The 17,134-nt window shown below is 37.0% G+C and overlaps 2 protein-coding genes across 2 annotated transcripts in view; both read left to right on the forward strand.

Annotated features, from left to right (window-relative positions):
• The window catches only part of LOC134656467 (large ribosomal subunit protein uL23m), a 315,632-nt gene that overhangs the window by 118,800 nt on the left and 179,698 nt on the right, over positions 1-17,134 (forward strand). The window lies entirely within an intron of this gene.
• LOC134656471 (bumetanide-sensitive sodium-(potassium)-chloride cotransporter-like) overlaps positions 7,488-17,134 on the forward strand; it is a 57,957-nt gene continuing 48,310 nt past the window's right edge. The window contains exon 1 of the mRNA XM_063512009.1: positions 7,488-7,861. The gene's annotated coding sequence lies outside the window, so the exon portion shown is untranslated. The remainder of the gene's footprint in view (positions 7,862-17,134) is intronic.

Consider the following 17,134-nt stretch of genomic DNA (forward strand, 5'->3'; position numbering starts at 1 on the left):
ACCAGGATTATCCTGTTTACGTTACACTATGAATGGGACGCGCATACGCATAACTAGGGTGATTACTATTGTTATAAGCTACAGTAATCTTTTGACGACTGGTCTGGCCTAGTGGGTAGTGATCCTGATCGATATTGGAATCGAAATATTAGATGATAAGAAGAAAAAAAAGTTATATAAAGTTTTTTTTTCCTGCGAGCCGGAAAGCGTCTACAATTATACTATTACTATTTTTAATGTCGGGAGGTTGGTGGAGAGTTAAAAAATCGTTAAGCAGTTTGTGGGTTTGGTCGTTTTTGTCCACGTTAATGCTATATTTTTTCTATAACTTAATATAACTCTTATTTGTAGGCATTTTGCAACACACACAGTTTGACTCCTAATTTTTACATTGTAACCGTCAGATTAAGGAAATGCGTGCAAATAATTATCAGATTTAGTAATAGCACAATTATAGCGTTGATTTGGACTAATATGACCAAATCCACAATCTGCTTAACAATTTGTTGAACTCCCCACCAACCAAGGTCTCAAAATAGATGGCTAAAAGGGGTAAAGGTAGGTAGGTACACGGGGTAGCAAGATATCACTCATATCTTAATCTGACGCACTCGAGTAAACACAAAAATCCCCTCTTGGGCTCCCCTACCATAAGAAACATAAGATGACATGACAATACGAGATACGAGCTTTTTATAGTAACTGCCAACAAGCGTTGACTTTTGTGGTGTATTAAGTACATTGCGGGCCGAATTATTTTTGTATTTCTAAGCAAAATCTATCTCAATATACTTTTAAGGTCCTATATGGTCATATGGTCTATAGTTATGGTTTGACGACCGGTCTGGCCTAGTGGGTAGTGACCCTGCCTGTGAAGCCGCGGTCCTGGGTTCGAATCCCAGTAAGGGCATTTATTTGTGTGATGAGCACAGATATTTATTCCCGAGTCATGGTTGTTTTCTATGTATTTAAGTATTTGTATATTATATCTATCGTTGTCTGAGTACCCACAACACAAGCCTTCTTGAGCTTACCGTGGGGCTTAGTCAATTTGTGTAAAAATGTCCATTAATATTTATTTATTTATTTTATATATGCTAACCACCGTTTAAATATTCGCCCGTATTAGATTTACACACTGTATTTAACTTTATATTTACCAGTCGGTTGTCGCCGTCGGTGAAGGAAAACTTTGTGAGGAAATCGGTCTAATCTCAATAATGCTTAGTTTTCCGTCTTGGTTTAAAGGTCAAATGGCAGTCCCTTTCGTAAAAACTTGTGTCTAAACCAATTTTTGGGATTCGTTTCCAAGTGTAGGTACCCCAGGGTCCCATGAGCCTTGAGAATTAAAAAAGCCGGGGCAGATTTTAAATTATAAAGGTTAGGTACATAAAACTCAAATTTGGTCGTAAAGAAAAATACGACAAACGACCATTACAAAAACAAAACTGGTCAAACATGAGTCGGACTCGGAAAAAAATATAGTAAAAAAAATGCGACAGCAGGGAACCGTTTGGGGCGCAACTCCGACTCGCAAACTAAACCGAAACTTAGGTTCATCGGAGCGTTGTTTTGTAGCACTATCGCCCTGAATGCAAGATTTTTAATCATCAAATTATATTCAACCACAAAATTCTTCATCATTTTGATAAATATCAAATCAACAATTCCATTAGGGGAATCACTTGACAAGTTAAAAGTTGTTTCTTTACGTTTCCCTGTGTACACAGGTCTAATTTTCTGATTGAACCCTTAAAATCCGCATATATTTATAAAGGGTTCTATTTACTTATGCGATAAAATGACCCATTTGATGTGGCATTGATCTGAAATCTCGGCCTTAATACACGCTTGCAGTCGCATGATTGGTTTCAAGTTACCATCCATTGACATAGGACCCGACCATTCTGATGAAAGTCCGAGCTATCACGGCGTTGTTGAGTGAGTGCATAGAGAAGTAATAAGCCTACACAAATTGATAAACATTAAACAGCCATTTTTAATATGAGTCTGTTTAAGCGAACTTTGCTGCGAAAACTTATTATAGTGAGGGTGTTAAGTGAAATGACCTTTTTTTGCTTGATTAAAGCATGAAACTTGGCACAGTTGTTCCTTATATCAAAATAAGCCGATTAAGATCGGTAGCCCGAGGGACCCCCCGCAAAAGCCCGAGAGGGGGGGGCGTCAAGTAGCGCCCCGCCCGGCTTCATTCTAAAAATTCTAACAGGCCCCGCTTAGCTAATAGGTCATATTTGGTATCAATTTCGGATAAATAAATAACGTAGAATTCATTTCTGGTATAAAAAATTGCAATTTGTTGAAAAAAAAAAATAAAAAAACACAAAAAATCTAATTTTTCAAGTGTAATTTTTGTTTTATATTTATTGTCAAAATTAAACTGCTTAGTTTTTCTACATACAAAAAATATGACAATAAAGCCTATTTAATGCAGATTTTAAAAACATAACTTTTACTAACCTTTATTAAAAGGAAATTGCATAAAAAAAACTTATATCGTCTCGCGCCGGTGAATATCTTTTTACCGACATCGGCATTGATATAGACAACATCCGAAGTGCACACTCTGGAGACCGATTAAATGTATTGTTTATTGTTGTAGATTCTATTATAAAGATATATAATAGATAGAAAAGCGTACAATTTTTTTTAATGTGTCGTACAGTGAAAAAGGGACCTTAAAAAAATTATCACAGCCAGCCTCGTGTTTGTATAGAAGCATACTCGTATTTAGTTAATGCCAACCACTCCATGGACTCCATGGTCCCTGTTCTCAATTAATAAGAAGTAAACTGTAAGTATTCTTTAATATACTTGCTTATTACATTATACCACATTTAAATTTTGCGTCTTGTGTATTAATACAGTTCCTTCCCCCGACACATGAATGGGTACATTTCGTCATTCACGTATATATGTCAGTTTCAACCATATTCTGGCCACAGCAGGGTTGTCAGAACAGTTTGGAAACAGTCGTCTGCTCCTTGCTTTCATTCCCAAGAAGACGGACTGAGCAAGTTTAAAGAGGAACTAAAGTCTGACCCCAAACATATAATCCTATCCTGATAAGGCTGCTTCTATTTCAGTAGTCGATTCATGTAAAGAATTATTTCGGGCATTTTTTAATTATTTAGCAACGGCTTTATCTGTAAGTATCACTGTACTTTGCTTTACAAGGTTATTTCACCTATCATCATATAAAGGTATAATAAAGTTTTGGCGAATGCTATTTATTTACTGCTATTGCTCCATCCTGTAGGAGCTTGAATCCTTGTATCGGCCAGGCTAAAAAGGGTCCATGCTTAGATCTCACTTTTATACACCTTATATTAAATGGGGAACCCGGGTTCAAATTCTAGAAGGCATTTATTTGTTTGTTTATCGTGAATACTTGTTCCTGAATTACCTATGGATGTTTTGAGTGTATGTATCAAATATATATGATTTATATCACGTAGTACCCACATCACAAGTCTTATTGAGCTTACAGTATTACAAGGTCGATCGAGAGAATGCTTGGAATACGAGTACGACTCCTGGTTTTTCAGGGCCCGATAGAAATAAATTAGAGTTTAATTTACCATGACGGTAAGCTTCACTTATAACCACTGATCTTTTAGTGAAACTCATTTCTTTACCACTAGGTAAATCATTTTGAGACACTGTGTTGACAAAACTTCGAAGAGTTAAAAGTCCTTATTTATGCCATCGCGAAATTATGTAGAGAAACATGTCACAAGTAATGTTCCTCGTGAGATTCCGAATACTCCAAGAACCATGAAAAGTCCGATTCATTTAATATGATGGCCCTAGTTGCAGATGCTGTAAAACAGTCATTGCAAGGTATTGATACGCACAGTAGACATGAACGTAGTCGTAGCAGCTAGACTAGATTCATGCGTACGAATATTTCCCCAACTACAGGAATTGTGGGCTCACGTTGACACAGTGGAAAACACAATTATATCACATGACACACCATTGCATCCAGGTCAGGGAATTATATTTTAAGCTAATACAATTATCTATTCTATAAGCTAAGTAAACTATCTTTTATTTACCCTAAAAGAGCGGAAGTCTTAGCCCTGTTTCGAGCATTCAGTGGAAAGGGGAGAAAAAGTGAATTCGAAGCATGGAATCTGTTCAGAGTTCAACCAAACCACTACAAGGATTCAAGCTCTTACAAGATGGAGCAATAGCAGTGGCTAAAAGCATTCCCCTAAAATACTAAAATGTTATTATATGATCGGTAATAAGTGCAATATTGAAGAAGGCAAGTTACACCGGGATATTGAAATGAAGAGTTGTATAATGTTATACCTGTTCTATGAGATTAAGTCACTGCTAAGTTATTTAATTATTAAATTCCATAATGTATACTTACTTCTAACAAAAGGGAGCCATATAAATGCCCTATTACGCGCAGTGTACCGAGGGGTTGATGTTTAGGTTCAGACGTTAGTTCGTCGTCAAACTTGCTCAATCCGTCAGACTTCTTGGGAATGGAAGCAAGAAGCAGACGATGGGTTCGACACTGGTCTGACACCTGCTTTGGTCAGAATATGGTTGAAACTGACCAGAAGTAAATGCAAACCGGAATAAAAAACGCGATGCAACTACATGAATGATGAAATGTACGCATTTATGTGTCTGGGGAAGGAACCGTATTACGACACAAGACGCAAAATTAAAGTGTGGTAGGGTAATTCGCCAGTAACTGGCCACTTTTAGTAACTGGCCACCCAAAACCAAAAATTCATTTTAGGCCAGCCAGTGGCCAGTTATTGAAAGCTGGCCAGTTTTTGGAACCTTATATTAAAATGAATTCTGTTTATAGGTGAATAGAATTCATTTTTAGTTTAGAGCGGCTAGTTATTAAAGCGGCCAGTTACTGGCAAATTATTCTACAATGTAATAAGTAAGTAGATTAAATAATACTTACAGTTTACTTCTTATTCATTGAGAACAGGGACCATGGAGTCCATGGAGTGGTTGGAATTAACTATGCTTCTATACAAAAGAGAGGCTCTATGATAAATTTTTCCAAGGTTCGTAAGTTTCCTTTTTTCACTGAACGACACATTTTTTTTTCTAATCAAATATTATGTACGCCTTTCTATCTTTAATATATGATCTACAATAATAAACAACACATTTAGTCGGTCTCCAGAGTGTGTACTTCGGATGTTGTCTATATCGATGCCTATGTCGGTAACAAGATATTCACCGGCGCGGGACGATATATGTGTTTTTAATGCAATTTCTTTTTCATAAAGGTTAGTAAAAGTTATGTTTTTAAAATCTGCATTAAATAGGCTTTATTGACATATTTTTTGTATGTAGAAAAACCAAGCAGTTTAATTTTGACAATAAATAAAAAACAAAAATTACACTTGAAAAATTAGATTTTTTGTGTTTTTTTAATTTTTTTTCAACAAATTGCAATTTTTTATACCTAAAATGAATTCTACGTTATTTATTTATCCGAAATTGATACCAAATATGACCTATTAGCTAAACGGGGCCTGTTAGAATTTTTAGAATGAAGCCGGGCGGGGCGCTACTTGACCCCCCCCCCCTCTCTCGGGCTTAAGCGGGGGGTCCCTCGGGCTACCGATCTTAATCGGCTTATTTTGATATAAGGAACAACTGTGCCAAGTTTCATGCTTTAATCAAGCAAAAAAAGGTTCGACCTATTTTTGTTACTTAAAACCTTAACTATTATTATTAACGCTATAATTAAGTAAGATTTACCATACCTATACCTCCCGTAGTTATGAGGACAACGTTTTATTTGGGATCATTACAGATATACAAGTTGTGGAAAGTTTTCAAAGAGATGGAAAATTTCTCAGAAGTTTCACAGGAAACAAAGGAAACTTTTATTTTGGAAATGGAAATTTTCAGTTCCCATACGAGACGTTTTCGTTTTTTTATGTGGAAATTTCTCTATTTCGGAAACATTCCGATACCTAGCACATCATTAGGGATGTTTACAAAGCGGTGTATAAAATAATGCGTTTTCTTATCACGTCGATAACCGCACCTTTGGATGAAGATACCTTTAGTGAAAAACCTGCTGACTAAACGATTCCATTATATTAAGTACTTTACATTTAGATAATGTATTATCGTCCTTTTTATGATCCGCATTACCTAACGAAACGCATTTGTAAAAGAAATAGTGTATCACTACGAGTAGGTAATATATCTGACTTTAGTGAGTTTGTAAGCCAAATCAACGAGGTATTTTATTGTGGCGTTTTTTGTGGAGTTTTTTTAGCACGACAGTGGCAAACAAGCCAATGGCTAGCCGATGGCCCAATGCCGCAACACGCATATTTAGAATTTGAATAGTAAACTGGAATTTACCTATTGCGCGAAAAATCTCTTTAAGCAATTGGAATAATTGGATGATTTTCTGAAGGTTGTTGTGAATAGTGAGGCAGAACGGCAATATTTTATTTATTTATTAGTAATTAAAATTAATTAATTAAATTATCGCAAAGGCTTGTCAAAACAGACTTCAACTGAGAAGACTACTTAAAACAGATGGATAGGTTTGCAGGAGCTATCCGCCTAAATAATGGGATCTATATCCCCACGCAAGCCTGTCAAAAGACCGGGATTTATAGGCCCATGAATTCCAAAAATGGGTTCTCATCAGGCGGAGTAAAAACAAGTGTAGGTACTCGTATCAAAAAACTCACAGAAATTATAGATAACTAGAAGAATTAAATCCTATTAGTTCGCTTTCGACGGAGAATTGTTAGAATCGACTACCTCATTGGTTAGACTAGAACTCTTCTAAAATCTCAAGTGGGAACACTGGGAACAGACGCTACGAAATACATTTTACGAGCAGTTTTCGTGAAAAACCGGAACTTAAATCATAATAAACCGAAGTTTCATAACCACGTACAGCTACGAGTTGACTTTGAGCTCGAGCCAGATTTATGAACTCGTTAAAAATCTACTGTACCTACTTAACCGTTTTTGCTTATAATTATTATAGTTAATACATTCTCCACTTTGTTTAGAGGTAGGTAATAGGTACATTCTAAAACAGCAGAAAACCGCTGTATAGCTTGTTTTAAGGAATAATAATGTAATGTTAGTCTGTATTTCTGTATAGTATATGATTAAAGGCCTTACCGGCCTGATAATAGGTACCTATTTGATTTGATAATTATTTCAAGGGAGTGCTAGTGCACAGGGGTGCAAGGGGGTTGTAAGGGGTTACATCCCTCATCTCTCTCCCATCCTTGTGCATTCCTGAAAAACATACGTACATACATTAGTCTATTCAGTTGGAATATTTACATTTGTTCAGCAAAGTTCAATTTGAACCAATTTCCTACTAACTTTCGACTACTGGCGAATGCAAACGAGTGAATTCTCGTCATATCCCACCTCATAAATTGGACCCGAGCTTTATCCCATGTAAATATACGCTGGACCTAAAAATAAACATGATGGCTGCGGGAAGGCTCGCTGGAACTGGAAGAAATCTCGTCATAACTAGAACGATGAGTGGTAATTAAAAGTGTCTGGTGTAAGGGCGAGTTGCGGGCTTATATAGGGTCGCTGGAAGGCTGCGTCGTCTTTAGTGGTCGTCGTTGCCGCCCGACCGGACGCGCTGCCGCGCCGCTCACTTTAGCCGCAACACCGCGAAACGAAACGCCGGTGCGCGAAAATAAAACAAAACATAAAAACAATAGAATCTCATTAAAAAAAATACAGATTATTTCTTTGTTTTCTCTGTGACTGACTGTGTTTGTGAAGTGAGTTTTTATCGGAATCGGAAGTTTTAATTGTCTATTCACAAAACAGACGTTTTAAGGTGAGTTGTGATGGAGTTGTGATTGTTTGATTTTTATTATCTTGCGGTTGCGTCTATTTGCCTGCCACTTCTGATTTTATAACGAGGCATTAACAAACCTTCAAGATAGTATGAGGCACATACCTAACTAACGTTAGATCATACACAAACAAATTAAAAAATACAATTTTTACAAATGTAATCAAACGGAAAATATGTAGTTATACACTTATGTTAAATCGTGACTAAAACCGAAATAAAACGATGATTAAAAACATATAAAACTAATCCATCCAGGCATCCATTAGACTAGACGTTCGTCCTTCAGACTCTGATAAACAAATGACAGCGAAACCTTGAAAACGTACCCTCATTTGGCTAAATTAATGAGGAATGTAAACAAATTGTACAAGAAAGTGGGTTATACAAAATATAATTCGGATAATTGTGTGACAGATCTTAATCCTGGCAAAAGAACCTGTATGGAAGCGACCCAACAAATAAACAAATAAATATGGAGACATACCTACCTACTTCCTAGTTCATCATAAAATAACATAAGGAAAATTATTTAAACAGGTAAACGGTAAGCGAAAGGCTTCTTATCGCTTTGAAGCGTGTAGGTCTAAATAAGTTTAACATCTTTTCAGCATTCATTATTTCTAATTATCCTCATCTGTTCGCGATCGCTACATGAAATATATTAAGTAGGTTTATTAGGTATATGTATTTGCATATCGATTTCAAAGTAAGTGGTTAACTAAAATGCGTATTATAAACTTCATTAACTCTAATTAATCAGTTCGACTGAAAACCGCTATAATATATGTAATAGTTATTGGTTTTACAAGCGGGCAAAGTTGTTGTTTAACCGCTCGTGCTAATATTGATTCCCGAGCAAGCGAAAGATTCCAAAATTGAACCACGAGCGTAGCGAGTGGTCGAAAAATGGAATCTTGAGCGTTGCGAGGGTTTCAAAGCACGAGGGTTAAACAAAATTTTCCCCCGAGTGAAACACAAAAATTTTCACCACACCAACCCGAAACAAATATTAAATGTAATATCAAACAAAATCAAATCCAAATGAACGTTATTAAATATTTATCATCCAAAATCATCATTTGAAAGTCAATTCTACCAGCAAACATAAGAAAACAACTCAAAATTTGCATTTGATTACTTTGCCTCACATGTGAATAAAATGCAACTTTGCTACTTAAGTATCAGTTTTTGAAGTGCAAAAGTGAGCCTTTCCGAGCTGGTGTGGTGAAAAGTTAATTATCGCTACCAACATAATGCTACAATGATGGGAGGGTAAGTAGTACATAACTACATACATATGTACCTACTGATAAAGGTACAAGTTAAAATTACGTTAGGCATGACATAGACAAAAAATGGATATGTATATAAATATGGTATGTATGTACAGTTTACCTTATTGACTTTAAAAAAGTGATCACATTGGACATTTTTCTTGGTAGACTGTATGATCCAGATGTATTCGTACAAAGCGTTTGATACGAAATATCCAGTATAAAAGGAAGTCTCACAGACACAACAAATGCTTAGATATATTAATATCGCGATAATGCAAGATAGCATCCAGAGATGTTATCAATTACTGATAGCCTAAACCTCTTATGATAATTCAGATTACTGATAACTTGAATTCAAGTGTTAATGAAGGGATGTTTACAAAAACAACATAACTGACTACACTGGTTGAAACCCGAAACGATTAACAATGTTCTTAAAAACCGGCCAAGTGCGAGTCGGACTCGCGCATGGAGGGTTCCGCACCATCAACAAAAAATAGAGCAAAACAAGCAAAAAAACGGTCACCCATCCAAGTACTGACCCCGCCCGACGTTGCTTAACTTCGGTCAAAAATCACGTTTCTTGTATGGGAGCCCCACTTAAATCTTTATTTTATTCTGTTTTTAGTATTTGTTGTTATAGCGGCAACAGAAATACATCATCTGTGAAAATTTCAACTGTCTAGCTATCACGGTTCGTGAGATACAGCCTGGTGACAGCCGGACGGACGGACGGACGGACAGCGGAGTCTTAGTAATAGGGTCCCGTTTTTCCCTTTGGGTACGGAACCCTAAAAAAGTGTCAACCGCTTTAAGCAGTTATGTTGTTATTGTAAACATCCCTCTTCAATTTTTAAGTCCAAGAAAAAATCATGACACGAATTTGACAGCTAATATAGATGGCGCTTTATGGTTCCGTACATTATGCGGTATCGCCTTGATTACACCTAACGCGTACAGTGTAGCGAAATCAGTGATCTCAGCTGGCAATGATTAAATACATCGTCAAGTACTCAGCCGAGAAAATGACAGGCAACCGCCACTTGGTCCCCAATATTTTTACTAGACGGGTCAATTTTCAAATAGGCATTTTTTCCTGTCCCACGGCTAAAACTCGAAGTCCATAGGACTTAAATACTAAATATGTATATATTTTCATTGTGTATTATAAACTTTAAAAATCATAACAACTGTACCTTAAATATTATTAGTTTCTGAGAAAATCGCATTTGAAGGTCCAAAAACGGCGAAATTTGCCGTTTTTCGCGTGTCCCAGTGGCGGCATAGCCCAATAAAAAAAATCATAACTTTGGATGTAGGCAAAGTATTATTAATAGCTTTATATTTTTGTAGAGAGCATTTTCTAGATAATTTATTTAATCATTTCGATAATCTAATGCATTATTTAATAAAACAAGGGAAGCCTTTTTATCGTTGTCCCGCGTGGCACTTGTTTTGTTATGACTTGAAGATACCCCCCAAAATATTCTTTGTCTATTGAATAACGATTAGATTAACTTTACGACGCAATAGTGCGGTTAGTTGGGCGTCTATCACCATTAAGTATGCATGCGGAAACAGTTTCATTTATGTAAAAACAGGTAAGAATCTCTTTCGATATATTTTGGTACGACTACAATGACATTTGTATGGACGCTTCATATATTGGTACACAGTCAAAATAAAAATGTGTATTTCATAATAATAGTTGCAAATATAGTGTTAAAATATATAGTAAAATAAATAAGTGAATCGGTTATATAGTGTAAGAAATTTCGCCAAAAAATATTATTGGTGACATTTGTATGGCGACATTTATACGACTATTTTGACCGTACAGATGTCGATTGTGGCATATAAATGTCGACATAGTGCCATACAAATGTCAAAAAGGCATCATACAAATGTCGTCAGGGTCTTACAAATGCCACAAAATTAATAAATAGTGACATAAACATTTTGATACAATGTCGAAAATATGCCATATACATGTCAAAAGCGCCATACAAATGTCGATCTTTAGACGTCCAAATCTAGCTAACTATAAAAGGTAGAGTGGTGCCTTTTACAGTATTTTTTTTTTGTTAAGAATCCTTCCTAAATCGATGATTATAAATCTAATTTTCCAAAAATAAAAAAATGCCATACAAATGTAGAAAAAACACCCTCTTCAAAAATTGACCCAGACCGAGTGCTCATGCTCACCCCTATTCCTTTAACTAGTAGTCAAACTAATGCCTACGTCAATTCATGGGATTCGTTGTTAAGCGGACCCCAGGCTCCCATGAGCCGTGGGAAAATGCCGGGATAACGCGAAGAAAAAGACAGCCACATTCGAACTTTAAGATACGTCAAATATTAGATATCTATTAGACATCACCATATATGTCAGTGTCAAACAAGTGTCAAAAGTGACGTTTCTTCAAACAAAAACTGACACTGACATATCTTGGTGATGTCTAATAGATATCTAGTTCAAAATCCGAATCGGGCCCTCTGGGCTCCGACTCTCCGAGTCGTCAAAATATTTGGCGCCGTACACAGCCGTCAAATTTGTGCCACAATTTTTCTAAGAATTTAGAACTCTTCTAAAATCAATAACTCTTTGCGAATACCTATAAATAAGACGGTTGCGAAGAGATTTCGTGTTTCAACTGTTTGAAGTGAAAGATCCTTATCTTTATACTTACCACTATACTTAGGTACCTAACATTGGCAATGGCAACTATGTTTTCAAGAGTTGCGGAAGCATGTCCTAGATGCTTTAAAATCATGTCCCTACTTGAGTAGTTAAGTAGTTATGGTTGGGCAAATGTATAACTCATAATATCTATATATAGATACAAAATGTTACCAAATTTAACAACGAAATGAATGAGGTGTGAAATTACTAGTAAAATTTCATTAAATTGTAACAAACTACGCGCTAAATCAATTAATTTTAGGGAACCTTGTGGAGGGCTGTTGTTCCAGCCACTGGTGAATCAAGATGACAGTCGTTCATAGAAAAGGCCGATCGAAACTAAATAAAAATAATGTAAATAAATAGTCACGTGACCTTTCGTAGCATCTGGGGGCCGATTTTTGAATTTCGATCGCTCGATTTTGTCACTCGAAAATCGGTGGAAATCGGCGATGTGGTAATTTTTGAAATTCGAACGATAGAAATTGGGAATCTAGTGGTATTGACCACTCGTTTTCAATTCTATTAGTAGAATTTACATGCCTAGTAGTGGAGATATTACTGAACGAAATACATGAAATCGAGCGGTCGAATTTCAAAATCGGTCCCCTGTTATCCCGGTAAGTACATTTTATTTTTCGTTTGGTTTAGTCGATGTACTTACGGTTGCCATCTTTGCTAGGCCATCCTCCTCATCTGCTGACGATTTTCCGCTAATATGATGATGATGAACAACAACATGCTGCGTTTTATAGTAGGCATGCGACATTTCGCGACAAACAAGTGCTTGATAAAAACCCCTTGTGTTTATCAAGCACGTCTAGATGTCAATGTCATTAGACAACATTACACTTATATAGGTGTGTTACAAACCGATTGTTTTAAACAAGTAAACATAATGTATGTATTACGATGTAAACATTCAAGTTTATTACATATTTGACATCCTAGTAGCATTTCTAATCTTTAACCTAGGCCAAGACGGGACAATCGAATTACCAATTAGATCATAAATTGATTTGGTAATTTAATAGTCAATTTCATCTAGCGTCCACACGTAAACAGTTTAATAGTGCAAACCAAATGCTTGAATTATTTTCTTTTGTCCTCACCGCACTAACAAATTGTCAATTTTATCATTTTTATCAGATTTTTTATCAGATTGTGCTAAAAAATTACCCGTTTAGACGTAGATTATTAATTGCATTAAAGCAGATCTTCAACAATGATAAACATGTTTATGCTGTTTTAATCGCACTTAGGCGCCTATATAGAAGCTTGAAATGTTGAGCGCATAAGAATGCAAAAAGCTCAGTTTCTTGCATTTTAGAACCGACGACAGGCGAGTGTGATGCGTCGCGCCATACACGTATGGGGCGATATCACTCCCACGCAATTCCTTGAAGATCGTGAGCAGAGTGTATGTAATTAATTGATGATTCAACGTTAATTTAATGATCATAGGCTACTGATAGCCTTTTATGTGATTTCTGCGTACCCCCTGAGAAATCGATAGACGTCATGATGGCTACTCGTGTTCGATGCGGTCGATGTAAAACACACCTTAATCATCCAACCGCGTCATGCACCGCCACAACGACCGCACTGTAAATAATACTGTCGTCATATTGTCTACACGGAACACTCTCTGAGTCCCAAGTGCTTTCTCAAAGAACAAACTGATTCAACAACGGCTGCCTGGGCTTAAATGTAATTTTAGTAACATTACACTAATTCGCTGGTTCGGTCACCTACTCAGATTGGGAGAGGATCGGGCTGTCAAGAGGGCGTTCTTGGGACGACCGCCTGGTGGCCGTCCGGTGGGTCGGCCCAGGAATCGCTGGGAAGACAGTGTGACGGCGAATCTGCTTCAGCTTCGCGTCGGTAACTGGCGGGAAGTTGCGCAGGATCGGGACAGGTGGCACGCTTTCGTTTCCGAGGCCAAGATTCACTTTGGATCACTGAGCCAAAATATTTAGACACTAATTTCAGATAAAATTAATTAATACTTTCCTAATTTCGGTAACAGTAGGTACGATAATATTCTCACATATCTGACGATGCAGTCGGAAGGAGGCCATCTTAGGCACTACACACATCGAGTTTGGGCTTAAGGAAGATTAGAAAGATAAGAAAGAAGAGCAAGTACAAGTCTGTTGGTTAAAACGAATTGATTGAGAAGCTTTAAAAAATAAATAGGTACTTACATTCACTTCAGGGTAGGCAGGTATATCAGTCGAAACTCCTGAGATCTGAACACTGATTTAAACTTCACTAGAGGTTGTATCAATGTAGTGTATTTTGCGTTAGTTAGACTGCTGAATGTTCAATCAGTAATTCTTTTAAAGCACCTTAGGTATATTTTTTTGTCGTTGACTGTGCAAACGTTAGAACTGTTCATTTGGGAAGGCTTTATATTAATGAGTAGGTAATAGATATCAAATATCGTATCACCGAACAAATTAGAATTATGTATATCATAAAATTAAGTCCATTGCAACAATGTAGTAAAAATAGTATTTTCACCTAAGCAGCTCGAACAAGGGTACTTTGCTACTTAAAAACAGTGAGCAAAATCGCATTTTGCTCACTGAGTGAGGCAAAATGAGCAAAATGCGATTTTGCTCACTGTTTTTAAGTAGCAAAGTACCCTTGTTCGAGCTGTTGAGGTGAAAACTTAATTGTTGGTATATCTTAAGAAAACATGAGTGAATAGGTAAGTGATGAAGAAGGAATACATTTTTCAGGTTCTTTAATATGTTCTCACTGCTGAGGTGAAAAGTTTTGTGAACTATCTACTATCTATCTATCACAAACTAAGTTTTGTGAAGTTTTGTGATCTCGTGGATCAAAGTTATTTACATCTCGTGCGCTTTTGAGTCCCTTACTACGCTCAAGATTCTAAATTAGATTCACTCGCTATACGCTCGTGAATCTAGTATAGAATCTTTCGCTTGCACGGGACTCAAAATAAGCACTCGAAGAAATATCAAACTTTGATCTCGTTGTACAAATAACTATTATTAAGTGTCCTTATTACTCTTATTAGTTATTAGATGCAGGCTGGAGATAACTTGGTGATTACATGACTCATAATAATACTTAATAGAGTCATTAGCGACAGAGTGTACTGACACTTACCTACATGAATTACTTCCATTTTGAGTCATGTTCAATGTTAATAATATGCGTAACTCTCATATTGCACTCTCTAATTCGTATGAACACCTTACGCTACCTTTGGGTTCTTCTCGTTCAAACACTTAGTAAAACTACTTACAACTATGTAAGGCGAAAAATGTACACGATAATTTCCTCATTGCACCGAAGAGTGACTAGATTACGAAACGATCATGATATGTCAATAGAGGCTTAAATGTATTAAGCCTTGTCAGCACTGGAGCCTTCAGTAGCGGATTCTCTGATTCCCTGAAAAAGAAAACAGCCTTGATGTACTAACTGCGTAGTGCAATCAGGGCCGGATTAAGCATGTCGGGGCCCCTAGGCAGTGCAATGCTCGGGGCCCCCGTACAGTTAATTCTGCATACATAAGTTCAGTTGTTCAGTACAGGCAAGTAAGTTTGCGGTTTTAATTTCAACCTTCAGGTGTCGGTTGAGCCGATCCGAACATGACGAATGTTTTTTTCGCTCTTGCGTGGACATAAAGGTTTTTTATATTCGTTTTTGCCGATTCCTCTTTGCGTCCAGTGTGGGGAGAGCTCTTTTTTCTCAATAAGTAGTTAAATATTTTGCGAGGCTGAACAGCGATTGTCCGACCATATGAGCCACATGATTAAAATTAACCCAATAATAAAGATTTTACATGTGTTTAAATGATTATTCATTAACCAGTCAAACTAACATGTAAGTATTGTAAGTACAGGGTAAATCGGAAAAGCAATAAAAATCGCGAGCGCAGCGAGCGCGAAATTTTTTGTGAAAAATTTGTGAAAGCGTGTTAAAAAGGCCTAAAAATCCGAAGTTACCCAGTGAGGTGAGCTTTCATGCGAGGTCAAAGCCGTGCTTCAGGATAAGCTCAGCTAGATCACAGACGACAACCAATGTCCATTGTATTAAAAAGCGAGACCGCAGGCCGAGCTTGGCGCAGCGAGGCCAAAGGCTAAGCTGAAGAAGAGATTTGGTAGGCGAACCAAAAATTGAGGTAAAAAGTGAGGCTGAAGGTCGAGCTCAGCAATCTCCACATACTTAACAAGCCCGAAGCGTACTTATAACCAGCGAGGTGAGCTTTCATGCGAGGCAAAAGGCTAAGCTTCTGAAATCAATGAACAAAGCAGCGCTCTGATACGAACCAATCGTCAAATGTTACTCAACAATAATATATGTGTCATACAAGAGTTACTCGGAGGGCCGAAGTTTCATTAATGAGGTTTTAGGCCCTCGGGAGCCTGAAATTCGAGCTCGATTTACAGACTTTAAAAGCTATAAAATTTGATGATTGTGTGTCTGAGAAACTGATATTGGACATTAGGTATAAGTAGGTAACATAAAAAAATATTGATGAATTTTGGCCATATGCCAAACTTGGCAAACACATTTTTTTTGGCGCGCGCGGGGCCACCGGGGCCCACTAGCCGAGACGGGGCCCCCTAGCCGAGGCGGGGCCCATAGGCAGTTGCCTACTCTGCCTTAGGGTTAATCCGGCCCTGAGTGCAATATGTCAACGTCAGTAGGTACAGACAGAACCAAGGCGCGGTCGTAGTTTAATCAAGCAATTGGCTCATATTACTAATGAGTCTACTATTGCATTATTACTGAAACATCGTGAATAAACCCTCGAAAAACCATAATAATAGGATGCATAATAGACTGTTTAAGATACCTACTTAGGTGTAATTCAAAGTTCAAACACTTACCTTACAATCTAATTCTAAATAATTATTTATACAAAAAAAAAACAAAAGCCTCGTACATTATTAACCAAAGTCATTTAAATGTGTACAAGTTTTATCGTTGAATGTATTTTTCTTTCTGTCTCCAGAAAAAATCGGCCAGTAGAGTTCAAATCCTGACCGAATCGATAGCTTTTGCAATTTTGTCGATGTTTGTTTGATTACTAACAAGTGATATATATATTAGATTTACTATTGATACAGGCAAAGGAAAACAGCCACGTGTTTCGTAGAATTCAATGACTTATTTACCAGACGCCAAGGGCGGTGTCCCGCCCGCCCACACCGCACATATTTACTGCAATAAGGGCTTCTATCACATTTGACGGGTCGATTTAGCTCGAAAGGATAGCTTAGGCACCACGTAAAGTTCGGTAAAATA

Source organism: Cydia amplana, chromosome 18, assembly GCF_948474715.1.
Source record: "Cydia amplana chromosome 18, ilCydAmpl1.1, whole genome shotgun sequence".
NCBI classification, from domain to species: domain Eukaryota; kingdom Metazoa; phylum Arthropoda; class Insecta; order Lepidoptera; family Tortricidae; genus Cydia; species Cydia amplana.